Source organism: Ahaetulla prasina, chromosome 8 (assembly GCF_028640845.1).
Source record: "Ahaetulla prasina isolate Xishuangbanna chromosome 8, ASM2864084v1, whole genome shotgun sequence".
NCBI classification, from domain to species: domain Eukaryota; kingdom Metazoa; phylum Chordata; class Lepidosauria; order Squamata; family Colubridae; genus Ahaetulla; species Ahaetulla prasina.
In genome coordinates, this window is record NC_080546.1 from 50,517,523 (window position 1) to 50,529,857 (window position 12,335).

The following is a 12,335-nucleotide window of genomic DNA, read 5'->3' on the forward strand; positions in this document are numbered from 1 at the left end:
AAATTTTATAAGAAGTATTCCATTCTCTATAAATTGTCTTTTAAACAGGCACTCCCCACAGGTTGGCAGATCCAAGAGAGTGATGTATTGTTGAGATGGTTCCCTTAGGTAAAATATCTATCACTTTATTCTTGCCTTATTTTAATTGTAATATTATTTTTAGAATTGCTGATTATTTTATTGATTTGTGTCTGTTTCCCATAAACTCACGTTTTGTGAGATGGATGGCCATATTAATATAATGAATGACATGAATAAATAACAACTGTGCCAATATGCCCACACAATTCTTCTGAAGGAAGAAAAAACCAAGGACAACATATATATTTTCCTAGAGAAAAAATATTTTTACAAAACTCCAAAATGTATAGTTGCATCAAAAAGCAGGTTGCCTGATGCAAAGTATTTGGGAAGGGGAAAACAGAACTGATGATAGCACATGGCTCACATATAGATCTCATCCTCAGAAGCAACTGAGATGGCTAAAGGGACAAAAGTTACTCTATTATTTGTGTATATGAAAGCTTTTATTAATATAAGTTTTCCTCTATCGAAATCTAGTGGGGAAATGTTCTCAGATATTGTTTCCTTTGGGGGTTTTAGAACAAATGGCAAATGGTTGAAATTTGAAATTACATTGTTGTTTTAATTAATCTCTCCCAATTATCTATGATAAGCCCTGTTGTGACTTTCAAGTACTGAAGAGTTTTGCAAATGAAACTCTCCTTCACCTTAAAACAAATCCTATAAGCTATTTTAACCCTTCAGAAGATCCCTTTTAAATCTGATTAAGAGGCTTTCATTCATCAAGCTTTGGATGAGTAGCTTGTGTATCACAACAACTCCTAATGCTTTCTTGATTTTGCTTGTTTTACAAACCTAGATATGATGAGACCTTGTAATTTCCATTTTGAAGTGCAATCATGTGAATAGATACACCATTACACGACACTCTTAACACTTCCTGGGGAATACTTCAAATGTATTCTTTTTTGGTCCACACAGCTGTATGCTTAGCTTATTGAAACTTGTTTGTTTAGACATGTGCAGGATTTCAGCTGCAGTATTTCATCAAAAAGCTCTCCAATTCTTTTATATATGTTTTATGTTTTCCTCACCCTACTAGCTCCCAAAGTCAGAAATGCTTTTAGAATACTTGTAAATTATATCTCTTTTTAAATTTCATTTTATCAATTTAGTTCTTTGCCAACATAAACATTTTTTTTTTTGTTTACATTTATACCCCGCCCTTCTCCGAAGACTCAGGGCGGCTTACAGTGTATAAGGCAATAGTCTCATTCTATTTGTATATTTTTTACAAAGTCAACTTATTGCCCCCCCAACAATCTGGGTCCTCATTTTACCTACCTTATAAAGGATGGAAGGCTGAGTCAACCTTGGGCCGGGCTCGAACCTGCAGTAATTGCAGGCTTTGTGTTCTTAATAACAGGCTGTTCTTAATAACAGGCCTTACCAGCCTGCGCCATTCACCGGCCCTTTTAAGGTTAAATGCACACACACAAAACCACAACAAACCATTATCACCATAACAGTGACAAATACAACAGTGTCCTAGAAAATAACAGCTTATAATATCACCTTTTCAAAAATTCAATTATATTGTGTTATTGAACCATTTCCATTGTGTTTTTCAAAAGTTCAGTAAACATTTTTAAATTATTCCACAACATTAACATCTCTAATAAATATAAGCATATAGTAAACTTTAAAAGGTTGGGCCAGGGGTTATTTTCTTGTCATTAGAAGATCATAGCATAAGTAGCAGATAAATGTCCTCGGGAAAAAATTCTGTATCAGACCCAGTGTAGCAGCAGCAATTCAATGTGCTTGTTTGGGACCAGAAAACCCAGGTTCAAACACTGTCTCCCACCCATCCCAAAATATAAACATAGGTGACTTTAGACTAACCAAAATATCAATCTAACCTAATATTTCTACCCAATTTCTTAAATGAGAATATGCCAAGTGTGAAATGAGAAAGTATACACTACTTTGAGTCCTCAAAGAAGAGTCAATGATGGGAGATCCTGAGGGACTTTTTGCAAGTTGATCTAAATGTGTAATCTGATTGATATTAACAGTAAGTAGATCATCCTTCAAATACTCAGGTCCAAAGTTGTCTTTAAATATTAAATCTAAGTAATCCTATTGCTTGGAAATGGATTTAAGATCCATTGAGCCTTGTAAACATAAATTAGCATATTCCTCAGTAGAAAAGCAAAAGGTCAATTCTTTTTAAGTCCCAAATCTGTGTCAACTTTTTCTTTTCTATGGAAGACTGACAACAACTCAGGATTAAAAATGGGTGGAGAGAGACAAGGAGAGAGAAAGAGAGATTTGACAAGCCCATAGTAAACTTTTCCAAATACTAACAAATAATGAAATAGGTGTGAATCTTACCACACAGGTTTACTTAAGAATAACTGCCTGATGTGTTAGTATCTACCTTACTTCTTTCACTTACAAAATACCTGGTCAAAAATATTTTCTATACATTTTTATAAAGTTTTAGTCAGGTGTTATTTTACTTGCTTAGCTAGTAAACATCATACTGCTAACCTTTCAAGAGTAAAGAATAGGTTGTGATTTAACATTATGCCACATTAATAATAATGGGTTTTGAATGGTCATTTCCAATTTACCTTCAGAGGCAACCCCAATTTAACCTGTCATTGTGATCTAATCTAGAAGTTAGCCAGCTATGTGCTGGAATATGAGTAAATGACATCAATGCCTTCAGCTTCTCAGGATGCACAAAGGAAATGGGAAATTGAAGCAATTGAAATGCAAAGGGGATTGTAATTCCAACTTTGGTACAGCTATTGTACCTAATGCAGTTCCTGAGTTGCATTACTTCAGTTTCAGTGATACATAGGTAAGCATTGCAAAATACAGTTGTAAATTGAAATGTGAACCAGTGTGCTTGGATATGAACTCTCATTTCTACACACACATCTGCAAACAAGTGATAATCAGAAATAGAACTTTTGTTTGGGTACTTTATTAGTTATTTTTCTCTTTTTTCCTTGGCACAGGGAAAAGTTAGTTCAAACAGTGGCTGAAGCAATATTTGCATTGTAATAGAAGGGAGGGAGGGAGGGAGGGAGGGAGGGAGAGAGGGAGGGAGGGAGGGAGGGAGGAAGGAAGGAAGGAAGGAAGGAAGGAAGGAAGGAAGGAAGGAAGGAAGGAAGGAAGGAAGGAAGGAACTAGGCTATTTGGCTATTGGCTTTAATGTAAATGGAAGGGTAATTTTAAGGGATGTATAGCTGAGAATAACTTGCACTGAACAATAGAAGATTCAGATCTGAGATGAAGAGTTTTCAATTGGTGCCTTTGCTTAGTTCTGAATTAGGAAGTCAGAAAACAGCTTATACCCTTATTTTTAGAACGAATGGATGGATGGGTAAATTTATTACAAGTCAGATCACTGACCCATTAAACATATCAAAATAAAAGCAATAAAATAAAATATAGTGAAATGAGTAAAACTAACTTAGCACTCTACACACTAAAACTATTAATCTATTTCAAATTATATTTTGCCCCATACTGATTATTAAAGTACCTCACAAAAAGAAAAAACAATTAAAATACAATTAGGACAATTAAGAGAAAAATTGCCTTAAGGATCCAGAAGGCAAAACAGCAGATAGCAAGAAGCATAGAGACACAATATGCTTTAATACAGCTTCAAAAGGGCTGAAGGTGATTATCGGGATTATCGGGAAATAGACAATCTTCTTTTCTTTCAGTTTAATGCTATCAATTTGCCTTCAGGAAAAGAGTTAACCACAGTTTAAAAATATGAGAAAAGCTTATGTTATAAAAATTGATCACCATATGATTCCTGAGCATTGCTGAAATAGTCTGTCTGTCTGTCTGTCTGTCTTCCTTCCTTCCTTCTTTCCTTCCTTCCTTCCTTCTCCCTCCCTCTCTATTTCTTTCTTTCTTTTTTCTCTTTCGTTCTCTCTTTTCTTTCTTTCTTTCCTTCCTTCCCTCCTCCCTACCTCCCTTCCTCCCTTTCCCTCCTTCCTCCCTTTCCTTCCTTCTTTCTTCCTTCTCCCTCTCTCTCTTTCTTCTTTCTTTCTTTCTTTCTTTCTTTCTTTCTTTCTTTCTTTCTTTCTTCTCTCTCTCTCTCTCTCTCTCTCTCTCTCTCTCTCTTTCCAAAGCAAAGAAAAATAAAAAACCTTTTATTTTTCTGCTATTTGGATGGGTTGACTGGATAAATTGAAGCTCTGAAGTCCTGATGTGGGTTCAAGAGAAATATGTCATGAATTTCAGTAATAGTAAAATATTGCAGAGTTGCCTAAATCATAGCACAAATGTCAGCAATGAAGACTGTCTGGTCCTTTTTTAAAAAAAAAATCTGCTCCAAAAACAACAGGAGGAAGAAGAAAAAGATAAGTTGGGTAACAAATAGTAAAATTAAGGAATATGTATATATGTAAATACTGTATTAATATATGTACACATACACACACACATTACATAACATTATATGAAAAGATAAGCATTAAAAAGTGCTTATTAGTTGTCAAATGTCTCAGTGTTGCAAATAAAGCAGATTTTCTGGGTCTTAGCATAAAGATCATTTACTTGAAAATCTGACAGAATATAATGAAATACCAAATCTTGTGACCCTGAAATAGGGCAAATGTAGAAAGATATATGCATCTCATTCCAGGACATCCTGCAATGCTGTCACTGTATTACTGCTATAACCATCCAAACATTATCTGCCTTTCACCTTCTACCTTCTTCTATTTCCTTCCACGTATTCCAGAATTTTCCATTGAATTCTCAAAAGCATAGATTAAAGCTTAAACTAAACTCATTTGTGCAGACTCCGCTAATAGGTTCTCACAAGCAAAATCAACACAGTGTCACTGATAATTCATTCTTCTTTGTTTGCCAAGTTGTTATTTTGTTGTCATGATTGTGACAGTGAAATTTATTTGTGTTGACTGCTCTGCAAATCTTCAAAGGCAGAAAAAGCTTGTTATGGTACCTTTGGAAGGAAGCAGCCAATGGTCCTGTCACATAGATCCCTGGTGTTTGCAGAATAGTTTTAATAAGTTATTTTCTAGGACCGTAGAGTTTACTACTTAGCTTCCCAAGACTATTTTGAAGTAGATAATGTTACCTAGTTAGCTATCCAAGCTGAGTCTGGGAAAATGCATTGTTCAGTTAAAAAAAGAAATGTTAAACTGGCATCAAAAACTCTATGTACGACCTTGTGAATGTAATACCTTGTATTTGCCAATATGGCAGCATCTGTAGTTACTACAAGTTTATATATGTGCCCTGTTAAAAATACATCATTTTGAAGGACTTTTCAGCTTTTTATCTTAAAATCCCCTTATGAAATATATAAAACATATAGCCAGTGATTCAGCTTTAAATATAGCTTTCTAAATCTGTAAATAAGTTCTGGGAAGAAGTCAGATATCAGAATGAACCTAGAAAGCCTTTCAGTAGTCAAAGTTCTTTGCGTGCCTGTGCTAGTCAATAATACTTCAAACATTTCATTTTTAAAAAGTTATTGCTTTGATAGATGTGTTTCTGTGTGCATGCGCGTGTGCTGATGATTTAAAATCAGGATTGTGGGAAAATGATTTATTGCTCTCACATTCAGAATAAAAAGCAAGGCTTCAGGATCCCTGAGGCCACATACTTAATAATAGTTAATAGTGCATGCTACCTTCAATGGACAGTAAAAATTGTTCTATATCATTGATTTTAATGTAGTATTATGATTTGTTGGCCTCAAATGTTAAAATGTATGGTTTGTGGGCTTTTGCTGATTTCTTTTTAGTTTTATATTTGTACTAGAGAATAAATAAAAGAGCAAAGATCTGTAACAAGTCTCACAACTGATAAGGAAAGATGAGTTGGTAAGGAAAGGCTGTCTTAAATCTCCATTGCCATTAAGCAAAGAGAAAGTTTGATCCATGTTTAAAGTGATGAACATGTGCTGATTTTACTGCCTTATCTTCTGTGATTGAGAGATGACCACCTGATTCTTAGCTTTCTAAGCACCCATGAATATAATCTAAGCTAAATATTTAATAGGCTATTTCCCTTGATCTTTGGATGCTAAAATGTTACTACGATATCTAGAAAAACCTGATTAATATCTGGGTTCTTCTGGATAATCATCAATGACTACTCAAAATCACTTATTTGTATAGATTAATGCTAAATCTGAATATTATTTAGTGGACATTGAAGGAGGAAAGTCATGTGAGCTTATAATAATTTTAAAAAAATCAGAAAGAGACTCATAGCACTTTTAAGATGAACAAATGTTACTATAAAGCATTAGTTTTCATGAACCTAGAAGCACAAGCTCAGTATGTCTTTCTTCAAAATTCTCTTTCGTTTCTATATACTTTTATAGATGCCAAAGTACCTTTACTGTCATATTGTAGATGATGAAATTGTACAATAACTTGTTATTTTGTGGCAAAGATGGTAAATTTGTCTTTGATCTGAAGAGCACTTATAACTATCAAAAAGAAGTACCAGTAAATGATGTATTATGTTAGGCATATGCCGCAATGAGATATTATTATTATCATCTATCTTTCTAATTTGATGTTCTAGTGAGTTCAAATGCATTTTTTCCACAGAGCTGTTCTAATGAAAGTACAGCAATACTTCTATTACAAGATGCTCAGGTACATGCAGTATGTCTGCACTGCATATGGTATAGGTATTAACCTAGGTCAACTGGCAATCCAGCACATTATTCCTCTACATGGAGACACTTAAAGGTTGTTCATATGTATTTATTTCTTAAACTCAGAAATGAGATTATTTTTAGTTCATTGCCATTTATATCTTCATGAAAGCAAGCTTGATTGTCATCTTTTGCATGGCAATATGGAACTCAGAATGATAAATCCATTTTCTCAGTTTTCACCATTTTAATTTTGAAAATATTAAGGTTCTTGTTTGCTCAGCTGCAGTGACTGAAAGCATTGGGTTTTCATAAGTCTTCTCTTAAACTTGTCATGTTAATTCTTTCCCATTAATGTAAGAATTTAAAGTCAATACTGTTGATTGCAGAACAATCCTGTTGAACAAAATGGACCTGCAACTCTTCCCAGATTTATCTCAGTTATTACTGAGAAAAGGTCTGAATTAAAAAGTCCTTTAACTATACCACAGCTTTCATAGATGACCAAGTGGAGAAATCATTTGGATAACAGATAAGATTAGGACTGACTTGCAGTGACAATAACCAATCATTTACCAGCTTTTGGCTGGAAGTTAATTTGTCCTCATTTTTACAATTCTGCAGTAGAAATCACTGTATGTGTCCCAGTTATAAATTATTGGAAGACCAACTTCAAAATAAGCATTGGCAAGGAAATGGAATTGACTAGGGGACACTCTGGGTTCCGCTTATGGTAATCCATGGCTCTGGGGAAATTGCTTTTTCCTGTGTTAGAATCTCCTCCGCGTTTGTAAAAGGGGGGGGAATGAGATCCCAGAGAGCTGATCCTTAAAGAAACGTTGCTTAATTTTTAGCAGATGGTCTCTTAAATAAGAAATCCGTAATGAATCACAGAGAATAATTAGAAATAAAGAAACCATTCGAGAGCATTTCACCGAGACAGCCTTCGGCGGCGCTATCTTGGATGATCCTGAAATTATTGTCCTGAAATTGTTCCAAAAGTTATCATGGACTTTTAGTCATTTTCAGTAAAGTGGTGGAAAAAATGCTCCCTTCTCTGTGAACAGAAGTAATTATGCAGTGTATTGTTAGCAACTATATTAATATAAATCTAAATTTGGAATAGAAATGGAATTAGTTACTTTTAATATCAAAATGAATCAACTTGTTTCATTAAAATGTAGTGGTTTAATGTTCTGTTGATTATATGAAACAGGTATGAATAGTAACTGATATGGGATGGCCCATAAATGAGTTGTTCAAATACAAATTTAATAATAGTGTTTCAGGAGATAGATTTCTTTTCCAGAGGCCAGATAAAAGATTTTCTAGGATGCTTCCTCTCCTTTAAACCTCAGTTCATAAATCAAACTTCTAAATCAGAGTTTATGATATTTGTTCTTTTATGGCAGATGTTTTTCTGTTTTTCCAAGACAGTTTTGATTCTTTCTAGGAAAGTCTATATGTGTGTGTGTGTATACATATGTATGGGTATATATAATTGTTTGTGTGTGTGTCTATATATATATAAATAATTGAATGCCATGCTGTGTTATTTATGAATATTAAAACTTAGAGCTCTTTCTTACCCAAGTTATCCCTCTGGTAAAAAGTACTGCTTTGATATAATCTGTTACTAAATACTTTTCCATTGGAGTGAAATGGGGGAAGCTAGGATTACGATGATGACAAGGCCAGGTGAAATTGTAAAATAGCAGAAAAGGGACAGGAAGAGATCTGATAAATATAGCTAAACTCAAACAAAGCTACACTAAAACTCACCATGACTCATATAATCTATGTGAAAGTTAAAATACACTTAAAATCCTTCCATGTAATCCATGGTGCTTAACACAATTTATATATTCCTGGATTGTATCCATGAATAGTTCCCAAAACACATTTAAAGATAATATTTTGTGCTGTGCTCCAATGTATTTAAAAAGAACCACTTCTTATTCAGAATTCAAATGGGAAACCTGCTCTTTTGTCCAAATGAAATTTGTCAATTTGCCAACCAGCAACATTACCTTAAAGAAAGTGGTGCAATTATTTTAACATCTGTTGCTTGGATGAACTTTTGCAAGAAGGGGAGAAGCTGATAATAATAGTCTTAAGCCATTGTGACAGAAATGACTGATCCTTTAATGACAGCTTAGCAAGCTCTATCCTATTTAACGAAGAATTAAAGAGAATGTTTATATTAGTAAAGTATGCTATCTTCCTCAGCTTTCTGTTTTTGGAGAAATAACTTGTTGAATAAAAAAAAGTCTTTTCTATTAGATCATGACACAACATTCATAAGGGGAAGCAGAGTTTGTTTTGCTAAAAATTTGCATGCAAGATTCATTTAGGATGTACAGATTAAACCTTTTAGCATATAACCATTGTGGATTTTGTCTCAGTGTAATGACATATTTTTACCATATAGGAGAACTCATATCAATTTATTGTGAGATAATTAGAAATTAATATAATCTAAGCAATATGTTTGTGATTGTCAGTTTGTGGGCATTAATTTTATGGGAAAGAAACAAATGTAGCCAAAAATAACTTGTATAAAGCAGTAGTATTATATAAAGTTTCATAAGGACATCATGATGTTTTCTCTTGGGAAGTATGAAAAGTCATAGAAGCTACAGAGCCAGGAAAATGACTGAACACTGAAAGTCAGAACATTCACAAATGTATATGTGAGTACGTATATACACATACCCCTTTTAGTCCATAACAAGGTAAATGAAAGATGGTAGTGTATGCAGTTATTTAAAATTATCTAGCTTATTGATGTGAATTTCTGAAGCACCTTTTTTTTAATCTAACTGAATAAGAACTCATTAGAAATAACTTGGGATGCAGTGGCTTATTGGGTAAGACGCTGAGCTTGTCGATTGAAAGGTCGGCAGTTCGAATCTCTATTGCTCCCGTTACTTGTCCCAGCTTCGGCCAACCTGGCAGTTGGAAAGCATGTAAAAAATGCAAGTAGAAAAATAAGGACCACCTTTGGTGGGAAGATAACAGTGTTCCATGTGCCTTTGGCATTGACTCATGCCGGCCACATGACCACGGAGATGTCTTCGGACAGTGCTGGCTCTTTAGCTTTGAAATGCCAGGAACGACTAGCACGTATGTGCGAGGGGAACATTTACCTTTACCTTTAGAAATAACTTCTGCCTAGTATGGGTTTTAGCTCTGAGAGACAAACTCCTCACAGAGGTTTAATACTTATAAGTACCAACGATCCTGGACTTTGCTACCTGATGACAGATTATATAGTCTGTTTATTTATCAAATTACATGTTTTATTTACAAAGGCAGTTTTTGAAATTAGCAGTCTCAGAAAGAAGAAGAAACATGCCAGACTGTAAGAGACACAAAATAAATATCGATTGCTCTGTATATCTGTGATTGGTTGGAGTGTTGTGAGATGCTTAAGAATTGATACGCTCCAAATAGGTGCGATACATGTGCTTGAAGTAACATGCAGGATGGTGCTATAAAACTATAAATGCTGTTTGGGATGCACTGTGATGGAACATTTCAATACCTGCAAAGAACCACAGAATGACCTTTGAGAAGGAATATTTATTTATTTAATAAACCCATCTCACCTAGAGGTGAATTAAATAAGTGAAAGAAAGAAGATATTGGGAAGAAATTTACAGTGACTCCATTTAACTTTTTTTGGTATAAGAGTGGATGAGTAAACTGACAAGCTTTCATGATTGATGTCAGATCTTTCAGCAGACTCCAGCAGAAACTGTAATTCTATTGATAAAGACTACAGTGACAAATATTGAAAACCCAACAGCATGTTTTTTTCCCCTGCCTCTTCACTCCTTCTTCCCTAAGGTCCAGTGGTGGGTTTCAACTGGTGTTACAACCGGTTCACTCCACACAAGTGCATTGCATTATGGAACAGCTGAGGAGCAGCAATCTGCTCTGCAGCGCCTATCAGCTGGGCTAAAAATGAACAAATATAGGTAGGTATAGCACAGAGGCAGGTGGGAGGGCCGGCTGAAGGTTGGAATGAACTGGTTCACTCTCAGCTCACCATTGCCACTACCTGCTCACCCGAACCAGGGCAAACCGGTAGAAACCCACCACTGCAAAGGTCGCTTCCAACTGTACTATCATTAGAGAAGCTAATCACTGTGAACCTTTTTTAGGAAATTGTGGAATATGAACTAAGTTCTAATAGCATTTAACCAAATTTCAAAACATTTTGTTCGAATGATCCGTTCAGATCTCTGTTAAGAACTCTCTGTTCTGTCAATGCAACCTGTTACTTGAAAAAGAAGGAATATAATATTAGAATAGGAACAGACTCTCCTCTTCATGCTGAGATTTGGTCTGCTTGTATCAACACTACCTATTTTATACTTTCCTGCAGGTTATATATGAGGGTAATCAACCCCTTATCAGAAAAAAAATGATTGTTTTCTGTGTACATGCAATGGAAACACTGAGGCAAATATATGAGAGCAGATACAAAGTGAGGATAGAAAAGTCAGTTCAAGTGAAGATTCTCAAACAAATGTTTATTGGAACACGGAGCTCTTTTAAATAAATCCTGTGTCACATATTCTTGGATTCTGTTTTTTGAATAGTGAGGCCTGATAGCTAGTAGAGTTGGAACAGATTAGTAGCAAACAAAGAGGCTTTAAAGGCTTTAAAGTTAAGATGATTTCTGAAGTAAGTCATTTAAAAGCTGTAGTTTGAGTATTCTTTTTCCATTGCTTAATTTGGCCCCCTCCCCATGACCTTATACATACCAATTGGCTCAGCTTTTAATTCCTTTTTTTAACTTAAGAAAATGTATTTAATTTGTTACATTAAAATCATAAAGGCAGGAAGGAGCACTAGATAAATCACCTGCAAAAATAAATTAATCTCTATGATTAAAATTGCTTATGAAAACGTGCTTGACAATATTGTGCTTCCCAGCATGATCATAATTAGCTACGGTCACTGTTGTTAATAAGAATGCTTAAAATACACTAAATACTGTAAAATTAATTGACTCCTATTTGGAATCTGCACTAAAAACAAAAGCTATGAAAGCACGATGGGAGATACAATAAATTGAACAAAGGTTTTGTTTAAAAAGAACTATCTGAATGACTTCCACATGTGTAAATTCTATGCCTCAATTTTATTCTCGAATTCTTTGAAAGGGCATGTACGAAGTGTGATATGGTGGATACCACGTCCTTAGAAAGATTAAATGTTTTTAATGACATTTCTTGTAACATATAAGATAAAGCTGCCCATTGAAGCCATTTCCCCAGAGTTCTCACCTTAAGCATAAAAGTCGGGGGAGAGATTTCTAACAACATACTTATTAATCTTAGCTTAATCATTATCTTGGATTTTATTTTATTTTTTAATGACAGCATTCCTTTAGCATTCAGTTTGAATCCCTGTTTGAGGCTAATCATGGATAAGTCAGCCACTAAGCTGATCTAAAGAATAACTATAATGACAAGACTTATGCTGAATGAGATCTGAGATTTACCCATGCTATATCATCCTTCTCAAGCAGTCGAACATGGTATTTCTGGAAAATATATTAAAATAAAACATAAAATAATAACCATTCTTGGCAATGCCACCTAATAACTAATATTAA